The sequence below is a fragment of the Procambarus clarkii genome, chromosome 12 (assembly GCF_040958095.1).
Source record: "Procambarus clarkii isolate CNS0578487 chromosome 12, FALCON_Pclarkii_2.0, whole genome shotgun sequence".
Classification (NCBI taxonomy): domain Eukaryota; kingdom Metazoa; phylum Arthropoda; class Malacostraca; order Decapoda; family Cambaridae; genus Procambarus; species Procambarus clarkii.
This window is the reverse complement of record NC_091161.1, coordinates 16,930,327-16,949,530: the sequence shown is the minus strand read 5'-3', so window position 1 is coordinate 16,949,530 and position 19,204 is coordinate 16,930,327. Positions and strand designations below refer to the sequence as shown.

The following is a 19,204-nucleotide window of genomic DNA, read 5'->3' as shown; positions in this document are numbered from 1 at the left end:
AGTAAAATGACTGGGATACAGATGGATCAGTAATCACATTACAAGTCCAATTATTTCCTAACTGAAGTCTGTAACGCACTATCATGTCATATTTCATAATACAAATTAGGTAAGAGATATGTAATATCAACACAAAATCGTCAGCTACTATTTCCAAAACACATTTATTATATAGCATTAAACTGCTCTTTCACTTCGGGGGCGCTTACGCTGATATGGTTTTTTGGCAATTCCAAATGTTTTTGGGATTGAAAAAATTTTCACCAAAATGTGTTGTATACAATGAAATGATTATACATTGCTCTGTTGTGAACATTGTATACAGTACCTCAAGATATAAATCCCACACCACTTAACTAGCTCCCAGATACCTAATTAATTCCCTACTCTCTGTAAATGTCTTCCTGGTGTGTGTGTGTGTGTGTGTGCGTGTGTGTGCGTGTGTGCGTGTGTGCGTGTGTGTGCGTGTGTGTGTGTGTGTGTGTGTGTGTGTGTGTGTATACACCCACATATAACACCCACATATGTGTTGTATGTGGATGCTGAAGTTCAGTCTCTTGTCTATGTATAGGTCAAGGAACTTTCAATAATCATTATTGCTAATGTTAACATTGTGTATAAAGTTGAATTTGGTTTCAAGATTTACTTCCGAACTAAAATAGTAGTCGGTCTTTTTTATGTTTAATGTGAGTTTGTTAGTTTACATCCATGAGTGGACTTTTTAAATCTGTTATTTTCATTATTATATAGTGCGTTTGGGTTGGGGTATGAATAGATGAAGGTAGCATCGTCAGCACTTATGTTTACACTTATTGGAAGTATCTAAGTATCAACTAAAGTATCTTCACACTTGACTTAAACTTTAGTAGCTATTTTCTGGACCATTCCTCAAGTTTCGGAGGTCAATGAAGATGGAATTCACATGAAATTGATTGTTACCATCACTAATAATGTTGTTTTTTTCTCTGTCTAGCTTCGGACACGGTCATGTTACAATTGTGTCTTAGAGAGTTGCGCGCAATTAAGGATGATAGAAATCACTTACAATTAATGAAGGATGGTAGAAAATCACAATGCATCAAGTTTGGAGACTTGAATTGAAATTGAAATTGAAATAAGTTTATTGAGGTAAAATACACACAAAGGGATGAGGTAGCTCAAGCTATTCTCACCCCGTTCAGTACATCGTGTTAATACATACATAGACACACACACTTGTACACATTTTAGTGTAACAAGCAAGGCAAATAGTTCTGTTTGATGGGAAGAGGCAACTGCACTTGCAGCTGCACCCGTGTGGCGGTGTAGGAAACCATCAATGTATATGATTTGAGAGAGAGAGAATGATCTGTGGACAGCATCAATATGGCGTAAGGTATTGGGCTTTGCCTCAAGATGAAGCATAATAAAGAACCCGAATATCAGGAGAAAAAATTACATTAAAAATTGTCCACATGATACATATATATAATCACGTTTTAAACATTTCAATTGTATTATTTGCAAATATATATAATTAGGAAGTAATGTTTATCTGGGTAAGTTGTCAGCTTTTATGAACTAATAGCTAGTGCGGCTTGTATATGGGGTACATCCGGTCTCTTACCCTCTGCGGCGGTAACTTTATGGTCAGGAAGCCACAAATAGTTACAGTTCAAGTTCAAGTATGTTTATTGAGACAAGAAAAAAATACATTTCAAAGGGATAGAGTAACTTAGGCTATTTCTACCCCCTCTACTGCAAGTCCCTCAAGGGGCGCACAAATTCAGTAAGTACAAATAGACAATTAACATTACAAGAATCCCATTTAACATTGCAGATCAATATAGTAAGTACAGCATCTAATTGTTACACTCTTGGGGCAAAATTTTTGTAGCTCCTAAGTATACTGTCTATCATACCATTATCACACATACAAACAATTTGATGTGGTACATTACTTATTTCCTTATTTCTATAGTTATCAATAAGTTGACACTCTAATACATAATGTTCTAAGGTGTGGGCGTGCGGCATACTACATAATTTACAATCCTTATCTTTTTCACTGACATCAACTCCGTATTGCCAGATATATTTGTATCCTAATCTTAATCTCATGTAAATTGAATCCTTCCAAGTTGACTTTCCTTTACCATAGGTGAAGGACGAGTTTGTATTTATTACTGAATAATTCTTAAGTGTGTTACTACTATCCACTATTGCCATTCTTTTTATCATTTCTTCATCTTCATCTTCATTTCCTCTTATTAATGTTATATATACATGTACACATAATCATACATACATGTACATATATATACATATGCGGTAAATCCAGAGAAATGAAATATGGAATTTTCCGCATACAAATGATTATTGTTTCGTGATCGTCAATTGCATATATACATATACATACATATACATTCACATACATATTCAATCACCCACACAAATACACACATCAATAATCTTTGTATCACAAGTGATTAAACAAGAGGCTCACAAGTCACTATACTAGGCACTTTACATCTATGGTGAGTCGTCCAATTATTAGTCTTGCTCTACACCCACCCAACTTGGCGGCAGCTTAACAGTCATGTGCTCCACACCCACCCAACTGGGCGGCAGCTTTACAGTCATGTGCTCCACACCCACCCAACTGGGCGGCAGCTTAAGTCATGTGCTCCACACCCACCCAACTGGGCGGTAGCTTAAGTCATGTGCTCCACACCCACCCAACTGGGCGGCAGCTTAACAGTCATGTGCTCCACACCCACCCAACTGGGCGGCAGCTTTATAGTCATGTGCTCCACACCCACCCAACTGGGCGGCAGCTTTATAGTCATGTGCTCCACACCCACCCAACTGGGCGGCAGCTTAACAGTCATGTGCTCCACACCCACCCAACTGGGCGGCAGCTTAAGTCATGTGCTCCACACCCACCCAAATGGGCGGCAGCTTTACAGTCATGTGCTCCACACCCACCCAACTGGGTGGCAGCTTAAGTCATGTGCTCCACACCCACCCAACTGGGCGGCAGCTTTACAGTCATGTGCTCCACACCCAACCAACTGGGCGGCAGCTTAACAGTCATGTGCTCCACACCCACCCAACTGGGCGACGGCTTTACAATCATTTGCATGAATTACTTACAGTAAGCAAATTTTAGATACTTCGCTAAGATTTCGGGCAGCACATCATTATAAATGAAGTACTTACACTTTTCTTGGACACCAATGATGGTGTTATCTCTGAATTCCGCGATTTTTTTTAAATTCAGGTACTGTATATAATGACGCAAAGTATGCGAATAGTTCTGCAATAGTGATCCTATCCTGCGTCATAATTTACATACATATCTACTTCTGTTTTGTGTATTAAAATTACTACATTTTTATGTTAATTTATTTCTGTAAATGATGATGATGATAAATTTCAATAAATGTAAGTAAGAACATAAGAACGGAAACTGGTCGCGTAAATGGAAATGGTTGGGTACATTTCCTTTCACCTACCTAATGCGAATATTCATGTGTCCGGACACTGGCGATGGTGTGGTATTGCCTATTTATTTGACCATATCTTTGCTTTCATTTAAGATATGTTTTCCTTGAAATGTATTTACATTATCGTCTACATCTGTCTTTATTCTGAAATAAAAACCTTTGACGTTACTTTGCATATATGTACATTAATTATAAAATTGATTGGCTTGTGTGCAGGCCTTCACACTCCCTGAGCGAGCCATCAAGTAACTATAAAAAGGCATATATCTTCACTTTCACTTCAGTTATATTTATACCAAAGTATTAACATGCAGCTTATATGTCTTTCAGATGACATAAAAAACTTCGTTTTTTACAATATATAGATTCAATTAACATTGATTTTCAAAAGGTCATAGTTCCCATCGAAAGGGAGAGCGTCAGCCAAGAAGCCTTGTTTAAAATATGAATATTTTCCTCTCTAATAAGGTATAATCTCTGTGATGCATTAACACAAACTATTTTATATCTGCCTTTCTGATAACATATATAAATATAATCTTTTATTGTGAATATTTGTTAATTAAGTAATATATCAGAGAGCGTGTAGGGTTCGGTGTTCTATGAACGAAAAGGACTGGAGTAGTTTAAATAGCGAACGCATACCAACGAATAACGCTAGTATCTATATAACAAATTTGTCATGTGGAATTGATTTAACTTCCAGACACTTTTTTTTAATAAATATTAAATATTTTGTGGCTGTTTATGAAAAATATTATAAATACACATTCTACTTGTTAATATTACCAATTAAATTTGCGACAATTTGAGCCATGAAATACGACGACTGGATCACTGTGTACAGGAGGCTGATATGGCAGCAAACACTCTCCAGGCGACCATATATCTTGGATAAGTCGCTCCACACAATTGTCGCTTGGACCGTCGACTTCCTATGGCGTCACCTCTCACATATTTACGTCTCATTTCGTTATGAAATTAGATTATTTCAGAGTAAAAATAGGTTTGATCATGTTCTACGTGTAGCACCAACATTATAGTAAGTAAATATACCATATTTCTTCATTACTTACGTAATGCTAGGACGATTTGGGTACTTTTGGGCCGATTTGGGTCGATTTGGGTAATTCTATGGACCCGTGGTGGTGTATTGAGAGGTGAGGGGCAGTGTTGGTGTATTGAGAGGTGAGGGGCAGTGGTGTATTGAGAGGTGAGGGGCAGTGCTGGTGTATTGAGAGGTGAGGGGCAGTGCTGGTGTATTGAGAGGTGAGGGGCAGTGCTGGTGTATTGAGAGGTGAGGGTCAGTGCTGGTGTATTGAGAGGTGAGGGGCAGTGCTGGTGTATTGAGAGGTGAGGGGCAGGGCTGGTGTATTGAGAGGTGAGGGGCAGTGCTGGTGTATTGAGAGGTGAGGGGCAGTGCTGGTGTATTGAGAGGTGAGGGGCAATGCTGGTGTATTGAGAGGTGAGGGGCAGTGCTGGTGTATTGAGAGGTGAGGGGCAGTGCTGGTGTATTGAGAGGTGAGGGGCAGTGCTGGTGTATTGAGAGGTGAGGGGCAGTGCTGGTGTATTGAGAGGTGAGGGGCAGTGCTGGTGTATTGAGAGGTGAGGGGCAGTGCTGGTGTATTGAGAGGTGAGGGGCAGTGCTGGTGTATTGAGAGGTGAGGGGCAGTGCTGGTGTATTGAGAGGTGAGGGGCAGTGCTGGTGTATTGAGAGGTGAGGGGCAGTGCTGGTGTATTGAGAGGTGAGGGGCAGTGCTGGTGTATTGAGAGGTGAGGGGCAGTGCTGGTGTATTGAGAGGTGAGGGGCAGTGCTGGTGTATTGAGAGGTGAGGGGCAGTGCTGGTGTATTGAGAGGTGAGGGGCAGTGCTGGTGTATTGAGAGGTGAGGGGCAGTGCTGGTGTATTGAGAGGTGAGGGCCAGTGCTGGTGTATTGAGAGGTGAGGGTCAGTGCTGGTGTATTGAGAGGTGAGGGCCAGTGCTGGTGTATTGAGAGGTGAGGGCCAGTGCTGGTGTATTGAGAGGTGAGGGCCAGTGCTGGTGTATTGAGAGGTGAGGGCCAGTGCTGGTGTATTGAGAGGTGAGGGCCAGTGCTGGTGTATTGAGAGGTGAGGGCCAGTGCTGGTGTATTGAGAGGTGAGGGCCAGTGCTGGTGTATTGAGAGGTGAGGGCCAGTGCTGGTGTATTGAGAGGTGAGGGCCAGTGCTGGTGTATTGAGAGGTGAGGGCCAGTGCTGGTGTATTGAGAGGTGAGGGCCAGTGCTGGTGTATTGAGAGGCGAGGGCCAGTGCTGGTGTATTGAGAGGCGAGGGCCAGTGCTGGTGTATTGAGAGGCGAGGGCCAGTGCTGGTGTATTGAGAGGCGAGGGCCAGTGCTGGTGTATGGAAAGGCGAGGTACTGTGCTTCACATACAGTATATAAAAACAGCATAATATTTTAATCACAAGCAGGGTTTCCTAATGGGTCCTTGAGACTTATGTGCAAAGTACTTAACCCAGTTATAAGTTCCAAATCATGTGTGTTGTATTATTAATCATCTCTTTAGGAAGCTGATTTGTTATTTCTTAGTGTTCACTATTACTAGGTAATGATAAATATTTATCTCACTGATTTTTTTTTTTTTTGAGATATATACAAGAGTTGTTACATTCTTGTACAGCCACTAGTACGCGTAGCGTTTCGCACAGGTCCCTGGAATATGATGCCCGCCACGAAGAATCGTTTTTACAACCAAGTGCACATTTTACTGTTGCGTTAAACAGAGGCTACAGTTAAGGATTTGTGCCCAGTAAATCCTCCCCGGCCAGGATACGAACCCATGACAAAGCGCTCGCGGAACGCCTGGCGAGTGTCTTACCATTACACCACGGAGACTGTTATTAATTATATTCAGTTATTACAGATGATTTTGATGCTGCAAACCAGAGATGCATAGCTGTGGAAGACACGTCTGAAGTGGAAACTTAAAACGAAGCTTCAGATATGAAGCAAAGAATGCCAAGAATAACAAATGTAAGCTTTGAAAACCTAGTTCAGTAATGAAACAATTTCATAAAATTGACATACTGTGCATTATTTCATCTCATTGTCAATCATATTTAATGATTTTTTTTTATGGAGTAATCTTTGCTATGTTGATAGTGCTCGTTGTGTGTCTGCAGGTGCATTCATTGTGTGTATGATGCCTGGTGTTAAAAAATTACTTCTTACTCGTTCATGCTCTCATTTAGACGTTTGGCCTTGATGAGGTTCAGTCTTGTGACTGGTGTGTGGCACGTTTCTGTTGAAATGTAGTCTTTTCGAGACTACATTTCAAATATTACCTAACATACATGGCTACTCCCTCTCCTTGTCTAATATATGTGTGAAATAGATTAAATCCATTTATTTGATATTCAGCTAATAGTTCTCTATTTTCTACATTCATCCATGTTTTGGTAAGTGCAATAATATGTATTGTTTCATTGCAGATAAGAGATTCCAGATCTTTCCAGATTTCCGAAGTACTGAAACGCACACCATACTGGCTTGGTGGATCTAGGTGCAAGGTAAAATAATTTATTTACTTGTACAGTATATATTTTTAGCTAATTATCAGTATATAAAACCACAGTACTTAATTTTATCAGTGTCAAAGACACAATTACATCTTACTCATAAATACCATTACAGGCATACCTCAGAATGCGAGTTTAATCCGTTCCTGGAGACGCCTTGCCTTCCGAAAACTCGCATTCCGAAGTTAATTTCCCCATAAGAAATAAAGGGAAATGAATTAATCCGTTCCTGACTACCCCAAAAACCCCACATCAAACTAAATTTTTATACCTAATTCATCTAAATAAACCTACAAAAGTATGTTCCAGTTATTACTTACCTTACTGTCGAGTGCTGTAGGCGTATGGAAGATGGTGAGGAGGGGGGAGGAGGAGAGGAGTTAGTGTTTGGAAGGGGAGTCCCCTTCCATAATCACATCAGGCAGTGAGGACCTTTCTGGTGTGCTCTCCCTGGGACGTTTAACCTGAGTGCCACTAGGTCCTGGTTGAGGTTCACTGCTCGATTTCTTCACCAAATATTTGTCCATGAAAGCTTGCTTTTCCCTTCTTCGCAAGCTCTCTCTGTAGTAAGGCATCACACTGTCATTGAAAAGATTAAGACAACGGCCTACTACAGTTTTGTCTGGGTGAGTGTGTTCAATAGTTGTTTGAATCTCTTCCCACATTTGACACACCTTCTTCATTACTGCAGAAGGGACATTCGCTGGTGCTGTTGCCACCACCTCCTCCTCCACTGCAGAATCATTCGCTGCTGTGTTGGCTTGCTGTTCCTGTTGAAGGGCTAGGAGTTCTTCGGTGGTCAGTTCTTCGTTGTGTTCTTCCACCAACTCCTCCACATCATCACCATCCAATTCCAAGCCCATTTTCTGGCCTAGACTAACAATTTCCTCAACAATAGGCGCATCATTTATAGGCTCAAACCCCTCAAAGTCTAGTTCTCTCACACCTTCAGGCCACAATTTTCTCCAGCCAGAGATCAGGGTTCTTTGAGTCACTTCTTGCCAGGCTTTGTCAACGAGTTTTAAAGCACTAAAAATGTTAAAATGCTCTCTCCAGAACTCTTTGAGGGTGAGGTTTGTGGCTTCAGTCACTTCAAAACATTTCCGGAAAAGTGCCCTTTCATACAGTTTCTTAAAATTCGCTATGATTTTCTGGTCCATAGGCTGAATTAGAGGAGTGGTGTTAGGAGGAAGGAATTTAACTGTGAGGAATTTATTGTATTGAGGCATCAAATCATCTTCCAAGCCTGGAGGATGAGCAGGAGCATTGTCAAGGAGAAGCACGGCTCTGAGTGGCAATTGTTTCTCCTGCAGATATTTTTCTATGGCAGGGCACAGCACTTCATTCACCCACTCCGAAAAAATAAGCCTAGTCACCCATGCTTTTTTATTAGACTTCCACATCACAGACAAACGGGTTTTCTGCACATTATACTGTTTGAAAACCCTTGGATTTTCAGAATGATACACTAGCAAGGGTTTAATTTTTAAATCGCCACTCGCATTTGAACACAGCACAAGCGTAAACCTATCTTTCATAGGCTTGTGTCCAGGCAAGGATTTTTCCTCCTTGGTAATGTATGTCCTCTTAGGCATTCTTTTCCAAAACAGTCCTGTTTCGTCACAATTAAACACTTGTTGCGGTAGGTATCCCTCAGCCTCTGCAAACTCTTTAAATTCGTCAATAAATCGTCCAGCGGCTGGTTTGTCTGAGCTGGCTGCCTCCCCATGCCTTGTAACACTATGGATACCACTTCTCTTTCTAAATTTTTCAAACCAGCCCCTGCTTGCCTTAAACTCTTTCTTTTCTGCATCACTCGTTGCAGGGGTCTTCTTTAGAAGGTCTTCGTGCAACACCCTGGCTTTCTCAGAAATAATGGCCTCCGAAACACTATCACCCCTCAACTCCTTGTCGTGTATCCAAATTAATAACAACTTTTCCACTTCTTCAAGTATTTGTGGTCTTTGTGTCGTTAATGTTCTTACTCCTTTTGCCACATTAGCACTCATAATCTTATTTTTCTTCTTAAGTATAGTGCATATTGTTGATGTCGCTTTGTTGTACTGCCTACAAAGATCAACAACACGTGTACCGTTCTCATGCTTTCGAATGATCTCTTGTTTCTCCTCTATTGTCATCCTCACATGAGCTTTCTGGCCTTTATCCTTACCACTGGCTTTCTTGGGACTCATGGTGAGATATATAATAACAAATTGTATAGACAAATCACCAAAAATCCAACAAAACACTGAAAATTCACGACAAGAATTGATGTGGGGGTAGTCACTGCGCGCGAGACAATGGTGAACTGAGGGGCAGCGGGGCAGAGGGGCGACGATCGCCGAACGACCACGCGCTAGGTCGGCTGTACGCGTATCAACAAACTCGCGTTCAAACTCGACTCCCGAAGTAACCATCACCTTCCGAGACAAATTTTTGGAGTAAATACACCTCGCCTTCCGAAAATCTCGCATACAGGGACAATCGCATTCCGAGGTACCACTGTATATACCTCACTTGTGGTAACATATACACACATTATAATAATAATAATAATAATAATTTTTATTTAGGCAAAGGTACATACATAAAGAGATTTTACAAAGTTTGTTGGCTTTATAGATAGAGCTAGTACATACAATGCCTAAAGCCACTATTACGCAAAGCGTTTCGGGCAGGAAAAAACACTACTGACTAAAGCTTAAAACTAATGGGTAAAAAGAAAAAAAATGCGTTGAGTACAAATAAAAATAGAGGTAAAAGAGGGGGGAACATTGTTGAAAAAAACAGCACAAATACAATTACAAATTATTACAGAAAATTACATTAAAACAGCGTTGATTTGAAAAACAAAAAAAAAAAAAAAAAACATACATGGGTTGACAATAGAGGGGTAAGGTAGGTTACAGGGAATTTATTAGGTATAGCTTCGTTTTTAACTTAAACTGGTTGAGAGAGGTACTGTCTTTAACATGGTTGGGAAGGTCATTCCACATTCTGGGCCCCTTGATTTGTAGAGCATTTCTGGTTTGATTAAGTCGTACTCTAGGAATATCAAAACTGTATTTATTTCTGGTGTGGTGCTCATGGGTTCTGTTACAACCTTCTATGAAGCTTTTGAGATCAGGATTGGCATTACAGTTTAGCGTTTTATATATGTATAATACACATGAGAGAATGTGCAGTGACTTAATGTCTAACATATTCAGGGATTTGAGTAGGGGTACCGAGTGATGTCTGGGGCCAGAATTGGATATTGTCCTAATAGCAGCTTTGTGTTGAGTAATTAGAGGAGGTAAGTGATTTTGGGTAGTAGAGCCCCAAGCACAAATACCATAGTTGAGATATGGATAGATAAGGGAGTAATAGAGAGTCACCAGGGCAGGGCGTGGTACATAATATCTGATCTTAGAAAGAATGCCCACAGTTTTTGAAACTTTTTTTGATATGTTTAGAATGTGTCCCTGGAAATTCAGCTTGTGGTCAATGAGAATGCCAAGGAATTTGCCATCTAATTTGTTACAAATTTGGGTATTGTTTATTTTGAGATTTATTTGATTAGAGGATTTATTGCCAAACAGAATATAGAAAGTTTTGTCAATGGTAAGGGTGAGTTTGTTGGCAGTTAGCCACAGATGGACTTTATTTAGCTCAGTATTTACTGTGGCATTTAGAGCAAGGGGATCAGGACTGGAGTAAATGAAGGTTGTGTCGTCAGCAAATAGGATTGGTTTGAGGTGTTGGGAGGCATTTGGAAGGTCATTAATGTAGATGAGAAAGAGGAGAGGGCCAAGTATGCTGCCCTGGGGAACACCAATGTTGATGGGTAGGGTGGGAGAAATTGTATTATTCACAGAAACACATTGGAGCCTGTCAGTAAGGTAGGATTTGAGGTATTGTAGGGAGTGTCCTCTGACACCATAATGATGTAATTTAAGAAGAAGGTTTTGGTGGTTGACAGTATCGAAAGCTTTACGCAGGTCCACAAATAACCCAACAGGGAACTCATTTTTATCAAGAGCTGTATGAATCGAGTTAAGCATACTAATAAGTGCATCGTTAGTGCTTTTTTTGGGCCTGAAGCCATATTGGCAAGGGCTAAGTATATTGAGTTTGGCTAGATATGAGTAAAGCTGCTTATAGATTAGTTTTTCAAAAATTTTTGACAAGTTTGGCAGGATTGATATAGGTCTGTAGTTGTTAACATCTGTGAGATCACCACATTTGTGGACAGGCGTTACTCTCGCTTTTTTTTAGAATATCTGGAAAGGTTTGGAGTTCAAGTGACTTGTTGAAAAGCAAAGCAATAGCAGGGGCTAAAGATCTGGAGGCTTTTTTGTAGATTAAAGTTGGTATCTCCTCAAGGGCACCAGACTTGGTTTTAAGGGAAAGGATTATCTCATTGACGTCAATGGAATTAATAGGCTTTAGGTACAGAGACTGGGGATAGTTCCCTGTAAGATAGTCCTTAACCCTTAACATGCTCGGGGTCTAATATCCTGCTATCCACACAGGCGCATGTCATTTTGAAAAAAAAAAAAATTTTTTTTTTTTGCTAATCTGTTAAGTTCTGTTCACTGATCACGGGAAAAATAAAAAAAAATTCTATTGTACTGTACTTACTTTTGTTGCAATAGAGCCGAGAAGCTCGGTGATGACGTCACAATCTGCATGTTCGCTCATGCAGTACACGCCCGGGAGATGTTGCGCGCGGTCCTCAAACAGCCAGAGTTGCCACAAATATATTTTCGCGCTATTTATTTACAATGTCTAAGCGCATTTTATCTAATTTTTTTTCACTAATTGTGTTTCAAATACTGTTTGAACATATTTTGTATCAATAATTGTTTCATATTTGAGTATACACAGGCGCACACAAATGTTTTCAATTACGGCAATATAATATGTCATTACAGTCTATTATATTGTATGTTCTGCTTATATTTGTATATATTTACACACACGCACACGCTATCTGCTTATATGTATACATATTTACACACTCGCACACGCTATACACACTTTGAAGCACACTTAGAAGATTTCTAGACTGTGGTAGTCATTGAAGCAGTCGACAGCACATAATGGGATACCACACGTTTCACACCATGTTTGCACAAGCTTCCGTTTCTTGTCTCAACGTGTCGTTGTTTTACACACCAAGCAATCACGTTGGGCTATTGCACGCTTCACACCAGGTGGCAAATACTTAAGTTTGTGTGCTAGGAAGCCTTCAGTGTGAGCGAGGCGTGGAGTACCAGCATGCTGCAACAGTGGGTTTATGATGGGCCGCTGAATACCTGGGACATCTTTTGCAAACTTTCCTAATAACTGTATTGCAGCATCAAATACAAAGTCACGGAAAGTGGGCTTACGTCCAGTTCTCACGAGGTATATGTTGAAACAGTTCAGCATGCTCATGTCCACAAGATGGAAGAACACTTTTTTCGTCCACCTACATGTCTTCCGCACACACTCTGCAGTGCCAATCATCATGTCTGATTTATCAATCAACCGCATGTTGATATTATAGTCTAAAACACAGTCTGGCTTATATAGTGGTGCGTTTGTTTTATGGCTCACTTTCCCACTGTTCACCATTGTTCCATCATGAATTGTTGTCAACAAGTTCACCTCTCTTTTGTCTTTCCACCAAACTGACAGAATGTTATCACTTTTCCTTCTCTGACACTCACCAACTGCAATGCCGTTGTCAAACACAGGCATTTCCCTTCGTTGTGGCTTTACTGTACCAACCAATCCGGTTCTATTTTCTAGCAAGAACCGAGCTAGCAAGGGACTTGTATAGTAATTATCTGTGTATAAAATGTGTCCCTTGTTCATCCACGGAGCCATGATGGTCTTCACTACACTCCCTGAGAATCCATGTTCGTCGTTACCGGGAATGTCTACATCACTAGCCGAGTACAGAATCATGTGTAACACGTATCCTGTCTCACAATCACAAAGAACAAAAAATTTCAGGCCAAATCGGTTTCGTTTTGAGGGAATGTACTGTTTGAATGGAACACGTCCCTTGAAAAGTATGAGAGATTCATCAACCACCAGCTTCTGTGCTGGTACGTAAAAATCTCTGAATTTTCCAATAACATCGTTCATGTAGTGCCTCACTCGCCACAGTCTATCATCAGGTGTTCGGTCCTGAACACTTCCAAAATGTAGACACCTGAGGAGTATCTGAAACCTGTCTCGTGACATATATTTCCCGAATAAAGGTGTTGGTATTGTCTTGTCCTTGCTCCAATAGTCATTTATTGCATGTTTGTGACAGTGCTTCATCAACAAACAGTGCCAAAAACACATACATTTCCGCAACTGTGGTATTTTTCCAACGCTGCAGTCGTGAAAATTCTGTGATTTCCCTCTCAATCAGGTAAGCAGCATGCAGGTTCGTTTGGTGTACAATGTATTCCATGAGTGGTTCATCATAGAATGCTGTAAAATATTCCATCTCAGCCATGTCCTCACCTTGATTAGGGAAAAGGTTTGTAATCCCTACATCTTTATCGTCAAAGTGAGGAATATTAGGAATAAAATCGTCACCATCACTCCACTCAAGTACACCAGGCGTCCTGCGAGATGCAGAGGAAAGACGGCGAGGAAGCGATGCATACCGGCGACCAGAAGCTGAATACCGTCTGCGAGAAGCACGGCGGCTACGTGCACGTGAGGTGGGTGCACGTGAACACGAGGGTCTTGGTCCCTCATGTGGTGCCATGCGGTGGCGCTTGGCCGGGCGAGATGCTGCTGACGCGACAATTTCTCGCCCAGTTACACCACTGGTACCAGCCACAGGCTTAATAAAACTTTGATCTGAGTCACTAAACCCAGAAAAGGAGTCACCTCCCTCTGACTCGTCACCCTCAAACAGAAAATATCCACAGGAACTGTGAGGTCGTGGTAGAATTGGGGTAGAAAATGGGCGAGGAGGCATGGGAGAGCGTATAGGCCTCGCCATGGCATGGCGGTCATTCTCACTTTCACTGCTGCTGCTACTATCACCCGACAACTGTGTATAATCCTCATCGTTGTCTGAATCGTCAAACACACTTTCTTCACCTTCAGAGAATAATTCGTGGGCTATTTGCTCTGGGGTGAGGGACTGAGTGGTGCATGCCCGTGAGGCGTTTGACCGTGCGCTCGCCATGGTGACTCTCGCTAAACTGAGGCCTCCCATGCCATCGAATCGTGAGCTGGATTTTTTTTCAAAATGGCCGCTGTTTACTAGAGCCCCTGGGCAGCGTATGGGACCCCCAGCTACACCGCGGGCCATTCAAATCGTGCGCGGTACCCATACACTTCATATGAAGTGAAGCGCAGTTGACTGGTAAAACGATTTACACTTCATATGAAGTGATGCGCACTTTAAGGGTTAATGTCAGTACTGGAAAATGGAATATCATTTGCAAGGGATGAACCAATGGAAGAGAAGAACCTATTGAACTCAATAGCAGAATCAGAGGCTGAAAGCTGACCATCGTTATTAGACAGGAGAGTCGGTTTGTTATTTAACCCTTAACATGCTCGGGGTCTAATATCCTGCCATCCACACAGGCGCATGTCATTTTGAAAAAAAAAAAATTTTTTTTTTTTGCTAATCTGTTAAGTTCTGTTCACTGATCACGGGAAAAATAAAAAAAAAATTCTATTTTACTTACTTTTGTTGCAATAGAGCCGAGAAGGACGGTGATGACGTCACAATCTGCATGTTCGCTCATGCAGTACACGCCCGGGAGGTGTTGCGCGCGGTCCTCAAACAGTCAGAGTTGCCACAAATATATTTTCGCGCTATTTATTTACAATGTCTAAGCGCATTTTATCTAATTTTTTTTCACTAATTGTGTTTCAAATACTGTTTGAACATATTTTGTATCAATAATTGTTGCATATTTGAGTATACACAGGCGCACACAAATGTTTTAAATTACGGCAATATAATATGTCCTTACAGTCTATTATATTGTATGTTCTGCTTATATTTGTATATATTTACACACACGCACACGCTATCTGCTTATATGTTTACATATTTACACACTCGCACACGCTATACACACTTTGAAGCACACTTAGAAGATTTCTAGACTGTGGTAGTCATTGAAGCAGTCGACAGCACATAATGGGATACCACACGTTTCACACCATGTTTGCACAAGCTTCCGTTTCTTGATTCTACGTGTCGTTGTTTTACACACCAAGCAATCACGTTGGGCTATTGCACACTTCACACCAGGTGGCAAATACTTAAGTTTGTGTGCTAGGAAGCCTTCAGTGTGAGCGAGGCATGGAGTACCAGCATGCTGCAACAGTGGGTTTATGATGGGCCGCTGAATACCTGGGACATCTTTTGCAAACTTTCCTAATAACTGTATTGCAGCATCAAATACAAAGTCACGGAAAGTGGGCTTACGTCCAGTTCTCACAAGGTACATGTTGAAACAGTTCAGCATGCTCATGTCCACAAGATGGAAGAACACTTTTTTCGACCACCTACATGTCTTCCGCACACACTCTGGAGTGCCAATCATCATGTCTGATTTATCAATCAACCGCATGTTGATATTAGAGTCTAAAACACAGTCTGGCTTATATAGTGGTGCGTTTGTTTTATGGCTCACTTTCCCACTGTTCACCATTGTTCCATCATGAATTGTTGTCAACAAGTTCACCTCTCTTTTGTCTTTCCACCGAACTGACAGAATGTTATCACTTTTCCTTCTCTGACACTCATCAACTGCAATGTTGTTGTCAAACACAGGCATTTCCCTTCGTTGTGGCTTTACTGTACCAACCAATCCGGTTCTATTTTCTAGCAAGAACCAAGCTAGCAAGGGACTTGTATAGTAATTATCTGTGTATAAAATGTGTCCCTTGTTCATCCACGGAGCCATGATGGTCTTCACTACACTCCCCGAGAATCCATGTTCGTCGTTACCGGGAATGTCTACATCACTAGCCGAGTACAGAATCATGTGTAACACGTATCCTGTCTCACAATCACAAAGAACAAAAAATTTCAGGCCAAATCGGTTTCGTTTTGAGGGAATGTACTGTTTGAATGGAACACGTCCCTTGAAAAGTATGAGAGATTCATCAACCACCAGCTTCTGTGCTGGTACGTAAAAATCTCTGAATTTTCCAATAACATCGTTCATGTAGTGCCTCACTCGCCACAGTCTATCATCAGGTGTTCGGTCCTGAACACTTCCAAAATGTAGACACCTGAGGAGTATCTGAAACCTGTCTCGTGACATATGTTTCCCGAATAAAGGTGTTGGTATTTTCTTGTCCTTGCTCCAATAGTCATTTATTGCATGTTTGTGACAGTGCTTCATCAACAAACAGAGTGCCAAAAACACATACATTTCCGCCACTGTGGTATTTTTCCAACGCTGCAGTCGTGAAAATTCTGTGATTTCCCTCTCAATCAGGTAAGCAGCATGCAGGTTCGTTTGGTGTACAATGTATTCCATGAGTGGTTCATCATAGAATGCTGTAAAATATTCCATCTCAGCCATGTCCTCACCTTGATTAGGGAAAAGGTTTGTAATCCCTACATCTTTATCGTCAAAGTGAGGAATATTAGGAATAAAATCGTCACCATCACTCCACTCAAGTATACCAGGCGTCCTGTGAGATGCAGAGGAAGGACGGCGAGGAAGCGATGCATACCGGCGACCAGGAGCTGAATACCGTCTGCGAGAAGCACGGCGGCTACGTGCACATGAGGTGGGTGCACGTGAGGTGGGTGCACGTGAGGTGGATGCACGTGAACACGAGGGTCTTGGTCCCTCATGTGGTGCCATGCGGTGGCGCTTGGCCGGGCGAGATGCTGCTGACGCGACAATTTCTCGCCCAGTTACACCACTGGTACCAGCCACAGGCTCGATAAAACTTTGATCTGAGTCACTAAACCCAGAAAAGGAGTCACCTCCCTCTGACTCGTCACCCTCAAACAGAAAATATCCACAGGAACTGTGAGATCGTGGTAGAAACTGGGCGAGGAGGCATCGGTGAGCGTATAGGCCTCGCCATGGCATGGCAGTCATTCTCACTTTCACTGCTGCTGCTACTATCACCCGACAACTGTGTATAATCCTCATCGTTGTCTGAATCGTCAAACACACTTTCTTCACCTTCAGAGAATAATTCGTGGGCTATTTGCTCTGGGGTGAGGGACTGAGTGGTGCGTGCCCGTGAGGCGTTTGACCGTGCGCTCGCCATGGTGACTCTCGCTAAACTGAGGCCTCCCATGCCTTTGGATCGTGAGCGGGATTTTTTTTCAAAATGGCCGCTGTTTACTAGAGCCCCTGGGCAGCGTATGGGACCCCCAGCTACACCGCGGGCCATTCAAATCGTGCGCGGTACCCATACACTTCATATGAAGTGAAGCGCAGTTGACTGGTAAAACGATTTACACTTCATATGAAGTGATGCGCACTTTAAGGGTTAAAGACTTCTTTGATCCCAATACTTGTGAAATTGTTCTCCATGTTTGTTTAATGTTGCTCTTTATTTGGGTAAATTTATCTTCGTAGTATTTAGTTTTGGCTCGTCTAATTATCTTAGATAGCAATAATGAGTAATTCTTTGAGAATTCTTTGGAGACAATTCCTAACCTATACTTTTTCTCAAGGTCATGTTTTTTATTAATAGATTTAAGTATTCCCTTTGTAAGCCAGGGATTGTTAAGCCTTTTGGTTGTGACTTGTTTTGTAAGCATAGGACAGTGGGTATTATAAAGGCTAAGAGTTTTTTGAAGAAAAGATTGAACTGCTAGGTTGATGTCCTCTATGTTACCTAACTCGGACTCCCAGTTGACATTATCAGTAGCAGTTATAAAATTGTCTATAGCAGTTTCATTGTGTAGTCTAAAACGTATCTCTCTTGACTCAAGAGGTGGTTTGCTAATGTTAGTTAAGAGAAATGTGGGGTAACGGTCTGTAGTGCTATCGGTGATTATACCTGAAGTAAGCGGAGAGGTTATATTTGTCCAGATGTAATCTGTCCAGATTACCTTGAGGTTACTTTGAGGTGCTTCCGGGGCTTAGCGTCCCTGCGGCCCGGTCGTCGACCAGACCTCCTGGTTGCCGGACTGATCAACCAGGCTGTTGGACACGGCTGCTCGCAGCCTGACGTATGAGTCACATCCTGGTTGATCAAGTATCCCTTGGAGGTGCTTATCCAGTTCTCTCTTGAACACTGTGAGGGGTCGGCCAGTTATGCCCCTTATGTGTAGTGGCAGCATGTTGAACAGTCTCGGGTCTCTGATGTTGATAAGAGTTCTCTCTCAGAGTACCTGTTGCCCCTTTGCTTTTCAACGGGGGTATTCTGCACATCCTGCCGTGTCTTCTGGTCTCATGTGATGTTATTTCTGTGTGCAGGTTTGGGACCAGCCCCTCTAATATTTTCCACGTGTAAATTATTATGTACCTCTCCCGCCTGCGCTCAAGGGAGTACAGTTTTAGGCTTTTTAGTCAGTCCCAATAGTTTAGATGTTTTACTGGGTGGATTCTAGCAGTAAAGGATCTCTGCACACTCTCCTGGTCAGTAATTTCTCCAGCTTTGAAAGGGGCTGTCATTGTGCAGCAGTACTCCACTCTAGAGAGCACAAGCGTTTTGAAAAGTATCATCATCGGTATAGCATCTCTAGTGTGAAAAGTTCTTGTCATCCAACCTGTCATTTTCCTTGCAGTTGTGACGGCTACTTTATTGTGTTCTTTAAAGGTAAGGTCTTCCGACATGAGTACACCCAGATCCTTTACATTGCCTTAAAAGTATTGTGCATTAAGTGTATTATGTAGCATTATCTGTAATCAACTGATTTTCAGAGCTGCTCATTACAAAATACTCTTTAAAAAAGTGTTTAACAATAGGAGCATTTCATTACAGTATATCCATAATCAACTGTATCAAACCCTATTACAGGTAAAACCAGTAGGCATTCTACTGTATTTTATCAAACACCTATTAGAATAATAGATCTTGTAATGATTTTGCAAAAATAGTGCCATTTACTATTTTTAAAATATTATTAAAAAATGTACCGATATGGTGCATTCGGATGACAAACCAAATTTTTCACTTGACAATTGAGCACCTGCTACATCCAGATTCCAGGGAGGAAAGGAAGGACGA

General features: G+C 41.6%; 1 long non-coding RNA gene across 1 annotated transcript in view; it reads left to right on the top strand.

Moving 5' to 3' along the window:
* LOC138363875 (uncharacterized) overlaps window positions 1-19,204 on the top strand; it is a 90,107-nt gene that overhangs the window by 8,411 nt on the left and 62,492 nt on the right. The window contains exons 2-3 of the long non-coding RNA XR_011228208.1: window positions 6,391-6,500; window positions 6,959-7,036. This is a non-coding gene — a long non-coding RNA (uncharacterized lncRNA). The remainder of the gene's footprint in view (window positions 1-6,390; window positions 6,501-6,958; window positions 7,037-19,204) is intronic.